Here is a 15394-nt window from a genome sequence, read left to right as displayed (position 1 = left end):
ACTAATTGCTGTAGAAAACAAAAAAATTACGTTCAAACTCTGTTGTGTTAGATCCCTGTTCCCTGGGAGCACGATTTTCCTTCAAAAAGAGAAAAGAAAGAGGCATGTTGATCTGGTTTCTGTCTGCCTCAGTTCATCCAGTGTGTGCCCAAAAGAGTTTGGTCTGTGCTGTCATCCATCTTTAGCATCTCGACTAGCCAAAGGGGTGCTGAGGATGTCAGGGAAAGAGCAGCCCTGTTGGCCCACCTTTGATCTTTCATATGTGAGTTACACAAATAAAACACTGCACATTAAAACTGGTTTGGACTTTCCATTTTCTGTGATAGACAGGCAATGCTGAAGCACAGAGATGACTAAAAGGAGAGAGGGTGCTGGGTCAGAGGATGCAGAGCTCACCTGGAGACACTTAAAGACCATTTTATGAACCAGGCTACAGCTGAAGTTCACAGACCAATTTTACTGCAGTGCTGCCCACTGAGCCACAATTAGCAGGACTCCTGTGTGGGGTGTAGGTTTCTGTGTCTGCCAGGTTACAGCCCATGATATCCTTGAAAATTGCTGTTCCTCTTTGGTAATGTTTTCATTATTGCAGAAATCTCTGAGAAATATGGTAGCTCAGGGGCTAACAACCTGTTCAGCCAGCTCTGATTCAGGAGGATCCCACGGGGCAGAGGAGCTGTGTGGATAACTGTGGGTAGAACCTGGTTTGCCTCCCTCAGCCCACCCTGACAGGTTGCATGTATCACAGCTTAGTTTTGCCTGTCTTCACCTGCTTTTATCTACAATGTGGGAGAAGGGTTTGTGATTTAAATGTCTGAGACCATCGCTCCAAGTCACACTTACCCCTGCTGAGAGCCTGAGACAGGTGCCAAGGATGCTGTTTGATATCAGCAACATCAAGGCTGGCTCAGATGATGAGAGAAACCTGTCCTCTGCTGAAATCAATGAGATGCCTTTGCAAAGTGCCCTACTGTTCTGTTTGTGAAGCATGAGACCCTGGGAATACTGTTTGGGGTATATATATTTTGTTGGCATGTTTCATTACATAGCCACTTGACATTTCCTCCAGAACAGCATCGCTCACCAGAACAAATGTGTTTGAGCACTGAGTCAATGCCAGCCAGCCAAGAAGAGCATTTACTGCCTCCTCTGTCTGCAAGGTTAGAAAGCTGGGAGGAGAAGAGAAATCCATTTGTTCTAGCTGGGATGGTGGTGTGATCACCACTGGGGATGTGCTCAGCACAGTTCAGTCCCCAGAGGAGTGCTGGGGATGAGGGCTGAACCCCCTTGGGTACCACAGGACAGTGGGAGCTGAAGTCCTCTGACAGTTCAGGTGCACTGCAGGGAGGGACTTGGCCTCCTTGCAAACCTCTCAGCATCTCTCCATCCCTCCATTACTCACCTGGTAGCAACAGGCACAAGAAAAACCCAAGAGAGCTTAAAGCCAACAGGAGCTCATGCCTGGGGCTGTGTGTGGAGCAATAAGGAGCCAAGTGTCTGCAATAGCTGCTCAGTAAGTGAGCACCACCTCTCCTCAGCTGAGACAGGCTTCAGTGGAAGAAATAGGTTCTGACAGAGTAAGTGAAGATGATATCATGGGGAATTAGGGCTGCATGAGCAACCCTGAACCTGGCCTTCCCTAATGCTGAGACCTGAACAAGGCTTTGGGAGCAGCAGTGGGATTTCTGGGGAAGCAGCAGCCCACATTTAATATGAGCAATCACATGGTGAATAAAATACTCCAGTTTTCTGGTTTTTTGAAACCTCCTTATTTCCCTTGAAGACAGAGGGGATATAAGACCTTCATAGCACTGTGTTGCCACATACATTACACAATTCCTCCTGACAAATACTGCATTACACCAGGTCACATAGTCCTACAACATGCCAGATAACATCTAAGCCATGGGGCAAGCTGGATATTTCTGCTTTTTCAGCCAAAAAAAAATGCATTCACTGTGGTCTTAGGGCTTCTTCATCTGCTTGACTTTCCTATTCTTGTCTCAGCCCATAGTCTTCCAAAAAAGTAAAGGTTTCTGGTTCGAGGTGAAGGTCAGTTTGAGGAGTCATGCCCTGGTCTTAGTGCCCTCTGGGATAACCCTGCCATGGTCCAGCCCACAGCCTTCCCAAGCACACACAGCTCATCCAGCAGTGGGATTAAGACCCAGAGGTATCTGATGCCAATAGGACCTTTCAACTCCAAGCTTCAGCTCTGAACAGTTATCTAAGACTATCTGGGTCTGCGGGTCCTCGCCTTTACCTTTCCTCTGGAATGAGGTTTCAAATCAGCTCAGGTTTGCTCTCTCTGGAGACACCAGAGGACCCTCCTTCCCACACTGCATCAGAAAAAAAGAGATCAGGGAAATGGCTGAGACAAACCTAAATACAGCATCCTTCTCCATAAGTTAAATATTTTTAATAGCAGTCAAAAAGTCTCGTACAAGTCCAGATTGTCTGGCCACCTCTTCCTGTTCTCCAGGCTGTTAAAGCAATGCCTGTGCTGAGTTTTACTTTGTTAGCAGTAACTCTTTCCTTTTTTCCAGACCACTGCTTCTCTTCTTCTTGGGGACATTTGCCATCTGTTTTATAATTTCACCATTATCTGATGGTAGGACTCAATGACCTTTCTAGACTTTAATTAAAGTTTCTTTCTTTTTAAATCATCTTCATCAAATTCATGTTTCCAAGCCACCTCTCTTGTGAATATTTTATCATTCTGACTGCAAGGATTACATGACAGAAATATATTAATTACTTTTTATTTTATCAAACTGATGAATTAATCTGTGATTGGGTATGAAAAGGGTAGAAAATGTCTCCTGAAGTCTACACAGATGTCATGTTAGTCATTCTATGAGTCACTTTACAATTTTTACACTATTTGAGTTTTCAACTGCAAATGCAGGCTTTAGCAGTTCAAACCCAACATGTGACCACCCAGTTAAGCCTCGTTAAGCATTTACAACAGCTGAACCTGGCTGCATCCTGCACAGAGCAGGGGCATCGCTCTCCCCTGCAGAATGTGCTGAAGATGGCAGAAAGGAGGTAAGGAGGTCATTGTCTATCCCAGCTGGAGGGACCAGGATGGGAGCACTTGGGACATGAACTCCAGGTGGGTGACCTCTGAGCAGGGAGATGCTTGCCCAGAGCCAGATGGAGCCTTTCCTGGTGCTCACTGTGACCCTGTGGCCAGTGCTGCAGGGCTTCTCTGCGTGGAGCAGAAATACTCAGTGACAGGCTCCTTCCTCCACTGTGGAATTCTTTGATGGCTGCTGTCAAGACAGTCAGGCTGAGCTTTAGCATCTCTGCTCCACTCCTCATCCATAAAACAGAAGGAGAAGAGAGAAGCACACTCCTGCACATCCCATGGAGCTGTGGATAAACACATCAAACTCTGCCGGGCTGTCAGCCGCGGCGTCTGTGCGGGGACATCCAAAATCACCAGCTTAGAAAGTCAGCCTCTGCTTTTGAGCAATCAGCAGGACAGGAGTGATTAGTCTCCCCCTCTGCTACCTTCAGACACAGACACTTCCCTCCAGGCTGGGGAGGAAGGGAGGAACCCCAGTTGCTCTGTTTCCTCTGCTGAAGGCAGCAGAGCCCCAGCAGTGAACTGTGAGTGCCGGCTGGGCTGCATCTGTTCACCTGCTCCCTCTGCCAGGGCTGCTGCTGATGTGCTGCTTCCAGGGCACACAGCTGGAAGGAAAAACCTCTGCAGGGGCTGAGAGGTGTTACTCAAATTAGGAGCCACATTTATCACTGAACCACCTGGAATACATTGATCTCTATTGTGCTTCCACAATGGCATCACACGGAAGTGTCACAAAAGTCTGTTTGTTTAATATTATAATGCAGAGTGTGAGGTTTTACAAGAGTATGGCCAGAATGGAATTAGAGAATTGAGTAGCCTAATGTTCTGACTGATACTTAAATCATGAAAAATAGGAACTATTACTCAACAAATCTGTTAGGAAAGCAAGCAAGGAGCAGGTGAGTCCATCCCTCTCTGGTCCCAAAGTAGTCCATGGTCTCATGCAGCCCATCCCTGCCAGCAATGAGGGAAAGACTCTGAAGGCAGGTCTGGAGCAGTTTAACCTCGGATGACACTGCATTTGTTCTGTGCCTTTCTGTCCCCTAGAAAAATCCCTACGGCAAGGAAACTCCACCTTGAGCTAATAGAGGGTGATTCCAGGTTCACCTAAGGAAAAGAGAAAAGGAAACTGGGAGATGAAACCCTGGATATTAAACCCTGGAAAAATCACAGCAAGTGTTCAGCTCCCTATCACATTCAAACACCACTGAATGTGCTAACAGAATACATGCACACCCTGGCATGAAAATTGTCAGAACCGAGCTCAGGTAAGGAAGAAATGTCTTTCTCTGGCAGGGAGGAGCATACCTGAACCCCAAGGAGTTTGTGAAGGACACCAGTCATTTCTAACAGCCAAAACACACCACTGGTACACCCATAGACTACTGGTGTTTAGGCTGCCCTAAACCCCACCACTGCACTCAGCACTCACTCTGTCTCAGTATGAGCTATCCTTGGAGAAATCTCTCTTTGTTCAGATGTACAACTGTACAACTGTGAGCAGCTCTGAACAGCTGTGCAGAGGATACCTCAGTTATGCATGAAATATGCACGAATTGATGCTTGGGTTGGGAGTTTTGGCACAAAAGGAGAGCCCTGGCTTCATGAGAGGGCTGGACCAGGAAAGGAACAGAGCATGGGCTGTCTCTCCTCAAAGGCATTGAGCCTCTCAGGGTGAGTAAGAACACCAGTAGTGCTGGAATACCTGGAATACCTGGTGGTGAGAGGATCCATGGAGGCATTCTGTGTCATCTGGAAGCCAGACTGATGCTAACTTCCAGTTCACAACCCTCAGGGACACTTATGTCTTGAAAAATGTAGATGTGAAACTTACTTTAAGATTGAGGGAGCAAAGGGACACTGTTTTCACTAAAGCAGGACAGGGAGCAAGGATTCCTCTGCTCTCTTCTTTGGTTTCCTCTAAACCATCTCTGCTAATTGCTGAGTTGTTTTGTGCCTTGGTTTCCCCTCCACCCCTGAGCAGTGTCCTAGAAGTTCACAGACCCTCAATAGGGACACAGTGCTTTCTGAACTCTTCTGGCACCCTAACTAGACAGTGCTGTGCCTGTCCATCTGTCCATCCAGCCCTGCATCTGCAGGAAGCATCACTCAAGTCTGTCCCCTTGCTCTGGCAGGCTGTCTCTCTCCATGCACCCTACTGTGCCTCTGCTACTTCCAATTCCCCGTTTCCCTGCCCTGAGTGCAGAACAAAGGATTTGGGACGATGAGCTGCTCTGAAAACAAACCCTTCCCCTCCCATGCTGGAGCCTGCCTCACATACCAGCACCTCGGGGAAATAACTCAGCTCCGGTGCCTGCTGCTCACCCCCTGACCAGCTGATCCCACTGATGGTTCCCTTCCTGCTGAATTTATGGCACACTCCAAACGTGTTGCACTTGGGTTTTTCCCCTCTTGCAGTTGCTGAAGGAGGAGTAATTGCATTTGTCACCTCTGAGGGCACACCCAGAGCCCAGGGAAAGTGAGCCATTATTCTCATTTACAAACAGGTAGGTAATCTCTTCTCACATGGCCTCAAAAAATCTTTGTGCTATCGGAGCAGGCTGTGCAGATTAGCCGATACTGGGAGATTGTCTTCAGCAAAGCAGTAAAAGCCTTAAGTGCACTAGATTGGTTTTTGATTGACTTTTGGAGGAATAGTATATCAGAAGAATCCCAATATGCTCTCCCTGTGGTACTTTAAGTGGATATAATGGTCAGAACTGACAGACAGTAATGAGCCTTGTAGACAGGGGCAACTGTATGTTATTTAATTTCCACTAAAGAAGATATCTCAGCATGGAACCTCAGGTCTAGGACAACACACAAACACTCAACAGCCAGATTTTGTTTCTAACACTGCTGAAGCACAGGCTGGTACAGTTCCCTCTAGTGCTTAAAATTTGGGGGCAAAAATCCTGTATGTCACCCGGCAAGGAATGCAAATAAAAAATTACTTCCTCTTTGGAAAGGCTGAGTGAGAACTCTCTCATACACCCCACTTCCTACCGTCTAATGGCTTTCACACAAATCATTTCAAGCTGAAAATGTGAGATCAGTGATTAGTATCTGGGGAATTTCAGCTTGGATGTGGGAGAATGAATCCCCTTAGTATCAAATGTCAGACAGCAAAACATGGACACCCTGCAGCCAGGGATATAGTGGGGTTTTTCTTTGAAGTTCTTAGATTTGAAGTAGAATTTCTTAGAGAACGTGGGTTAATTACCCTGTTAGACACTCCACGCCAGGTCTCAGGAGGGCCTCCTTGGCTTTCCACTATCTCCTGATTCAGAAAGAGGAGAAGCAAATTTTAAAATAACACTTTCATGAAAATTCCAGACGATCCATAAAACATTTGCTAAAATAAACAGGCCTGGTTGGGTGCTTTCATCCACTCTATCAAGATGTAAACAAGACTCCTTTCTGACTCGCAGCACTGCTGTTTTCTCATGGTTTCTTCCCAATGGACAGCAGGACACTGAATTTCAGCTCTCTCTGGTGGGGTCAAATGGGGCTGAAGGCAGAGCAGGCAGCTGCCAGGCCAGCAGGGAGGAGCCACTGCCCTGTGCATCCCTATCCCCATTCCTGGGAGAGAAGTGGAGCCAGCCCCCACTGCCTGCACTGCTCCAGCACCCAGCCCATGGCAGGGTCTGTGTGAGCTCTGCTCCCAGCAGTGCTGGAGTCAGCACACTGTCACCAGCACATTTTCTGGAAAAATCCCCTTGCCCAGCATTTCTCTCCTGGGAGGCTGAGAAGCCTCAGAGAAAAAAGAAAGCAATTCTTATCTCATTTGCTTCTCCTGTGTTTTGCTCATGTGGAATGTGTTTGGGGATTGTTCACCCACAGGTGATTGTTTCACTGGATTCTGCTGTGAGTTGTTTTGACTCATTGGCCAATCGGGGCCAAGCTGTGTCGGGACTCTGGAAGGAATAATGAGTTTTTCATTATCTTTTAGCCTTATGTAAATATCCTTTCTGTATTCTTTAATATAGTTTAGTTTAGTATTCTTTAATATAATAAAGTATTATAAAATAATAAATTAGCCTTCTAAGAACATGGAGTCAGATTCGTCCTTCATCTGGGAACCCTGCGAATACAAGAGCACAGCAAACCTCTCCTGAGCCCCCTCCCAGCCCCTCATCCCACTGCCTGGCAGACCCCATCCACCAACATCCCCTTTCCTCGTGACAGGGCGCTGGAGTGGAAGGGGAAAATATTCTATTGCTCCTGTTCTTACAGTGGTGTAAATAGTTTTTATGGATTTATGACCCTCCCTTCCATTTCCATAGAGCTTGCTCTATGTGGCCCTAAAAGCTGCAGCTGTTTTGAATGTTTTTTCCTGGTTTTCCCATATTCCTCTTGGTTGTCTCAGCAGTCACCCCGTTGGTCTGTGCTGCAGCCCATCCACTTACTTCCCTGTCCTCTCATGTCCCCTTTTTAATTACATGCAGACAAAGATGTTAAGTCTCTGACAGATTTGGATAAGATGACCCTAAGTTGGAGGTTTTCCTTTATGGCAGCTACAGCTTGTCCCCTCACCTACAGTCAGTGCCAGCCAGCAGCCACCACGCCCTGCAAATGTGCTTAAAATCCTGACACTGTTTGCCCCCCGGCTGGGGACCAGACTCATCCGCCTGCTGTGGGAGGCACAGCAGATAAGAGGCTAATGCAAAATCTATAGGAAATTAGAAGGCAGTAAATCTGCTTGTTTAATGAGAGATGCGGGTGCTGAGGCTTGGTCTGCTTTCAAGAAAAGAGGAATTAGTCGCTGCTCAATCCGTCTGCTGCCGAAGCAGAAAGACCAATATTGAGAAAATGCTGTTTGTGTGCTCAAGATGTGTGTCCAAGGGGTCCTGGCTGAAAGGCACTGAAATGTGTGGAGCCCATGAGTCCCTGACAGCCCTGCCTGGAGCCACACACAGGGATACACTCCCCCACAGCAGCCCTCATGGATTGGGTGGATAAATGGTTCTGTATGTCCCCAAGGGAAGGGGAAGCTTCCTGTCAAGGAACACCAGTGGAATCCAGGGCAGGCCTCAGCATGGCTCTGTGGAGCGGCCTTTTACTGTGCTGTTTTCAGCACACAGGTGTGAGAAACAACTGCTCACTTTGAAAATTTAAAAAGGTTTATTAAACTTTAACAAAAATACAACAAAGGGCTACATAAGGAAAAAAGCTGCAGTGCTGGGAACTGCCCCTCGTGCATACCAGGCAGCCAGGTCCTCTTCAAGCTGGATGCTCAGTCTTTTATACCCCTGGGCCTTGCATCAGCCAGCCCTGGCCCTTCCCAGAGTCTGTCAGTCAGCTCTTCTTTGCCATTTATCGTTTCAAACTGCTTGCTGGTAGCTTGATTGGAGGTCAGGTGTTGCCATGCTGCCCCCCCTAAGCACCAAGCTTTTCCATTCCCAACTGCCCCATGCAAGGGGCACATGTGCAGCCTTCTTTTTACCTGTCCTACACAACCCTGGCTGTCTGATGGCAACAATACAGGGAGAAAAGGGAAGTATGGGGAGAACAGAGGACATCTAAACTACAATAACATAACTACACATCTCTAAAGCCTTTATTAATATTCACACAATAGTTATCTTTTAATTGCAAGAGCCAATCATCTCATTATCCATCTGTAACACAGGCAAGAAGAAGCCAGGCTGTGGCCAGGGCTGGCCATCACCCCAGGGCCCAGCTGCTTCTGCAAGGGCTGAAACCCCTGCTCAGCTGCAGCTGCTCTGAGGGGTGATCCCAGCATTCCACCCCCTTGTGCCATGTTTCTCCAAGTCCTGCTTTCTGCTCATGTGCAAATTCTGAGTGAAGTAATTCACTGGCAGTGAATTAAGGGGTTAAAGGCTGCCTAAGAAGTGTATTTCTAATCCCACAAAAGCCATCATGAGCTATTATTTTTCTTTAGTTTAATGTTGTACTTAATTTCTTTGGTTTTTTTTCCAGATTTTGCAGCATTCTTTTTTCTCTAGAGATGGTCTGAGACTTGCTGCTTGTATGCCTGAGGATGCACTGGATATCTGTGACCCCACCCAACACAACCCCGTCCTCCAGCCCACATGAAAACCCAAATCACATTTGCTGATTTGAGCTAGGGGTGGTAGAAAGGCTTTTCTGGTTCTCTTAGGGTAGCAGGGGGCTGTGACAGCTGGGAGACCCAAGAGTCCCCATGATTTAAATGGGTTTCACTGATCAGACAAGAGCTGCAGAGCCAGCACAGGCAGTTCCAGAGCTTGCTATGACTGTGTATAGAAGATTTAAATAACAAAAGACACATACATAAAACCCCTGGTTCTCCTGCCTCCTAATTACAATCCCAATATACTAATACCTGCCACAGCATTCAGAAACAAAAATTCACACAGGAGCAGCAATTCAGCACACTGACCTAGCTACAAAAATCTCCTTTCCAAACTCATCTCCTGGTGCCTCCCCTTCCCCTCCCAGTGGGATGAGAGCTCTCACCTTCCCAGAGGCTTTGCAGAAAACCTCACGGTTTGTAATTTCATTTTTACCAAGCTCTCCATCCCTCAGCGCTGGCTCAATGGGCCTTGTCCTTAGAGGAAAGTTCAGGGAAATTAACCCACACAGGAAACAGCTAAGCAGGATTTGTCTTGCCTCTCACAACTCTTGTTGGGAATTGAATGACAGGGGAGATGTGATAAGGCTCTGAAAGCTCAGGAGTCTGGAGAGGGTGAGCAGGGACAGATGTCTCATTGCCTTCCACAGCACAGGAATAAGATGGCATCAAACCAGTGGATGGCAGGTTAAAAACAAACAAAAAAGAGGGCTTTCTAAAAAAAGAAAAATGAAGAATAAACCCAAAAAATCTGATCAACCAACCAAACAAAAAACACAAAGAAACAAACAAACAAACAAAGGAATTAAAACAGCTCTGGGAGCTCCTTGCAGCACTGCCCTGGGGATGCTGATGGCTTCAGGGGGAGAGTGAAAGAATGAACATACCCACAGCAAATAAATCTGGGGGTGGTTAATCAGGCTTGGGAAGTGCCTGGCAGGGGCTGGGGGTGTTGAGGGGAGCCCCTCTCTCATGTTTGCTCTGCTCCTACCCTTCTCCTGGTGTGACCAGGATCCAGGCATCCCAGCAGCCAGGGGGTCCTGGGGCTGCTCCTGTTCCAAACCCAGCCATTCCATGGGTGAGCTGGAGCAGCCCCTCCAGGCCAGGCTCTGGGAACACTGCAGCACCAGGGGCTGCTTCTTCAGGAGTGTCCACAGCAAGCAGGAAAGGCACAGATCCATCAGATGGACTGTGCAGGGCACAGCCAGGGCTGCCAGGCTGGGCTGGGGCTGCCCCCACACCCAGACATGTCCCATGGCACCATCTCTGACTGGCTCCAGCTCCAGCTGCACGCTCAAAGGAAAAACAGCAGCGAGTGCTTAGATAGTGGTTTTCACTTTCCACCACTTTCTAATCAGCGACTAATTAATTCTCAATGCCCCAGTGAGGTAAATAGATCTGTTTCATGCATTAATACATATATATATTATGTTTGATCTTTCCTTAACAAGTCCCTATAGCCCTGGAAATCCACACTGAAAACTGAGAGAGGGGGGTAAAAACAGCACCAGCTTTGAAATCCAAAAGATCTTCATTTGTATGTGAGATTGAAAGTAAAAAGAAAATAGTTATTTGGCAGGTCTGTTTCCACTGAGGGATTGGTTTGCCTCAATTTGTATTTAATAAGTGTACCACCAAAAAGTATTTAATGCATAATGTATAATATAATACAACTAGCACTACACTAAATAATATCCTCTGACTTTAAACATTAATGACTGTGTGTGATTATTTCTCTTGAATTTCAAACTACACAGAAAATATTTGTCAGCAGTAAAAATAAGCTTGTGATAGATAAATAAAATATTGGTGCAATAAACCCGAGCCATGATGTGCCTATTTAAATGCATATATACCTCTGTTTAATGCAGAACAGTGAATGCTGCTTTTGGATAATATTCTACTAATGTGTACACTACAATATAGTAATATTCAACATCTTTTTCCCTTCAGCTGCAGAAGAATTGCCAATTCAGTACAACACTTGCTGCTGAAGGATATGTTTATACCTTCTCGTTTTTATAAGTTCTTGGTTTTATGCAAAGATGAAAGAAATTGTTTCAACCACATACAGACTGGAGATTTCACACCAAAGAGTATTTAGATGACATAAATCCAATTATCGCCATTTTATTTAACTGTAGTTTTTACATTTCTGGGAACTGTGCACTAGGCTCATTCTCTTTACCCAGGGAGGCAACAGCTTTCATGGGAACCTTTGGGACAGCAACAAACTGAGCTCTGGAAAACACATGAGCATTTTTAGGGCCGTGCTTAGATCCAGTTTAAGTGCATTCCTCAGGCTGGGAACACATTTAGGTACTATATTAGCTTGGGCTGAGTTGATTCAACTTCACAACTGTTATCTGAGCTGGGACTTGAGCTCTTCTATTTTTATTTTTATTTTTTCCAATTGGATCTGATATCAGACTCGGCTGGCAAAATAAGATGCAGTACTACAGCAACACACAGGCTTGTCACTCTGATGGTTATGTAGATCAGAGCATAAAAGTTTGTCCCTCCCAACATTTTTCAGTCCTTCTGTTGTTCAGAAAATTCCTGGTCTCTGGGAAGCTGCCCTGAGTTGTCACAGGAGACCATCCTGAAGGACCTGATGCTCTTCAAGCCACAGACACGCTTGACAGCACAAATGTCAGCTCACCCACAGCTTTCACATGGGGCACGGTGCCAGGGGCAAGACTTGGGGGCGTAAGATTGGGAGCTCCACACAGGAAAACCAGCCAGAAATATTAAGGTGCAAAAATATTTTTTTTTTTAAATGAAGCTCTCAAGATGGCCAGATTTTATTAGCTTGGACTGAACTTCTTGGGTATGTTCCAAATTAAAAAAAAAATAAAAATGAGGGGAGTGGAATTCTTGGAAATTCAGGCATGAAATACATGGCTTTGTTTCAAGCTTCATAATGAAAAAATAACAAAGTCAAGTACCAGAGCAGTCAGACTTTATGTTCTCAGTAAAACAAAATATTTTGCTTAATATTTCACCTTGCAAAAATACTTTTAAAAATCTACTTTGAACTGATCTAACCTGAGCTTCCTTCACATTTTGGCCAAAGAACAAAAAAATAGAAATCCAGCATTTGCACAGTTCCCTTGTGTTCGTGTGGGCGTCCTATTTTGTTCTGACCCAAAAAAGATCTTTCAGTCCTCTGATACTTGGTGAAAGGGAGCACCTGTGCCTCCCACCTTGCTCTGCTCAGGATATGGAAGCTGGGCAAAGGCAAGTGTCTCAAATGTCTTAAAAAGCCTCTAGAAATTCTGTTTCTAAAGAAAAGTTAAAAGTGTGGAACAAACACATGTGACGCAGAAATATTTCCTTGAGTGTGCTGAGAGCCTGGAAAAAAGATCTGTGGGGTGCCTCTCTCAGCTGATGGAGAGATGGTTCTTTCTCCAGCTCTTCAAGGCAGCATGGGAAAAAATAACTAAATGTATAATCTGGCAATCCCTGTAAATAGCAGTAGGTCAAGGACATGCTCGTTTTGGTACAAGGAGGCCTTTACAAGGCACTCAAGTTCTGAATGCTGTGAAAGTGCTGAGTTAACCTATTTGCTGGTAAGTGCAATTTTAACCCAGGGTGCAGGCATTCTTGTGGCACACAGTTGTCAGGGTGGGGTCAGAGTCAGGAAAGATGGTTTCTGAGGCATTCAGGTCTGTGCCACTGCTTTATTACATGAGAATCAGTGATAGCTCTGAAGTATGGGCCACATGCTGCTCTCTGTTATACTGGATTAAATCTGTAACCCATAGGGTGCTAAATCTGGGTTTACACTTGCTTTGAAAATGCAGAGTCTGGTCTCTGCCCCTGCAGAGTGTCAGGAGGTGCAAACACTCAGACAGTCACTGCAGCATCCCCAGACTGCACTGAATGCAGCATCCTCTGCAACCCAATCCTCATCCATGAGCACCCAGCCAGTTTTCCAGCCAGCCTATCAGAAAAAAATGGCCACAGAAGAGCAGAAGTATTCCCAAACCATGAACCACTCAGTGTTTTCATATGCTGCTCAGTTGATTTTAATGAGGTTTCTTCAAAGAGCTGCAGTGGACACTCTGTGCTTTTACAAAGAGCCATGCAACCTCCCTCACCTGAACTTCAATTATCCAATTTCCCTGGTACCTGGAAAGGCAATGCATGGTAATTACACTGAAAGTTATTTTAGCAACTCAATCATTCAAATTTTGCCAAGCTTCTCATAAATTCAGAGAAGGCAAGGTTATGCTATAGACATGGGTGTGTTCACATGTCAGCTTTAGGTATCTCAAAAATTAAAGACTTGACAGCAATTTAGAAAATGAGTTGCTGGGTTTTTTCAAACACCAAGCAGATCAAAGGACTGATGCAATTTGGGGAGATGTTGTAATGGTTAACTATTTCAGAAGGGATCTCCCAGCCAAGTGCTCAGCTTGAGGAATTGTTTGGAAATGTACAGGATAGCTCTGCATCTCCCAGCCTCAGAACCAGCACAGAAATATGCATGGGATTTACTGTGACAGGGAAAAAACCCTTCTCATTTGGAGTTGGGCTAATCTCAGAGCAGGACAGCTGAGGCAGGAAAAGCCATTTAAGTAATGTCGTGTTTAAAAGGCCTGCTCTGACCTTCATCTCTATCTGCTTTCTTGCAGGACTGCCTCTGAAGTGCTGTACAACATAAATAGCATCTGCCCTGGGATTTTAGCCTGAGCTTAGCAGAAATGGCTCTGGTGGCTGTGATGCACCCTCTCACAGTGATTAGTCACCGAAGTTTTCCAGTTCTCCTGCCATTTGGGGCATATGTTACACTTCTATTTATCCAGACATGATTGGGGAGGCTGCTGATTAGTAGTGACTGAGGGCACTCTTACTCAGCAAACCTGTGTGCCAGATAAAAATAGCAGAAAGCACATAAAAGGGGAGGATGAGAACTGGCCCAGCAGAGAAGGCAGCTTTAGGACACAAAGTTCTCCTTCAGCCTCCAAGTCTCTTGGAGTTAAACTTGGCTGCAGAGCCCAGTGATCAGGCTGGCAGGGACTGCAAGGACTTTCTTGCCCCCTCTGCAGCACAGGCAGCTTCCTGGGGTGAGTTACACAAGAAATTGCTGTTGCAGGGACTTCAGCATTGCTGAACTGCTCAACCTCCTCTGCACCTTTTCTGATGCATTTTCCCCTAAAAAAAAAAAAAAAAAGTCCTGGGTCATACAGGGTGTCAAGAAGTTTCTGTAACCTGTGGCAGGGTATTATGTGGCTTCTCAAAATGACTGCCTGGTTCAGGAAGACGCCAGAAGCAGGATCCCTGCAAAATTTTATGCACAGCTCAACCTGCAGCTGCTGCAGTTTTCATAATGCTTCTCCTCAGTTCACTTCCTGTCTGATCACGTTTGCACCATCATCCCTTCTCTGCTCTCTGAGTGATATGGTTGTCACTGTCATATTTTCTGAAAAATCTCTTCTCCAGGATTTCTTCTCCTGGGAAGCTGAGAAGCCACAGAGAAAAATGTAAATAATAATTATCTGATTCGCTTCTCCTGTGTTTGGCTGCTTTGGAATGTGGTCTGGAGATTGTTTACCAACAGGTGCATGTTTGATTGGTTTCCTGTGAATTGTTTTAACTTAATGACCAATCACAGCCAGCTGTGTCAGACTCTGAGGAGTCAGTCACGAGATTTCATTATCATTCTTAAACCTTCTGACATATCCCTTCTCTTTCTTTAGTATAATTCTAGTATAGCATTTTTTAATATAATAGAATATAATATCATAAAATAATAAATCAGCCTTCTGAGAACACGGATTCAGATTCTCAATTCCTCCTTCGTTCTGGGGACCCCAGCAATGTGGTCACTGACAGGTCCTGGGGAGCAGCAGGGGTGATGCTCACTCTTCCCTTGCACTGCACAAAATGTCATGCAGCAAGGAAGGCAGAGGGGGACCTGCTGCTGGTGGAGTGAGGAAGGGAGGCAGGGAGGGATGCACAGCCCTCCAGGGATGCCCACATGGACATCAGGGGCTTGGTGCAGACACAGGAGCAGGGACAAGTCTGCAGAAGCACAAAGGGAGGCTGATAAAACATCAAACCCTAACTGAAAGCAGAGCATAAAACAAACCAAGTACCAGGCACATGGATATCCTTATTGGCTTTAACAATGTTATTCATTCATTTAAAAGCAAGCACACACACACTTTCCAGCCAAGGACCTCAGAGGGGCTGGCAGGCAGCTACAGAGCCTTCTTGGACAG

This window comes from Fringilla coelebs (genome assembly GCF_963513975.1).
Source record: "Fringilla coelebs genome assembly, chromosome: 6".
In the NCBI taxonomy this organism is placed as follows: domain Eukaryota; kingdom Metazoa; phylum Chordata; class Aves; order Passeriformes; family Fringillidae; genus Fringilla; species Fringilla coelebs.
The sequence above is the reverse complement of the archived record's forward strand: the minus strand, read 5'-3'. Positions refer to the sequence as shown.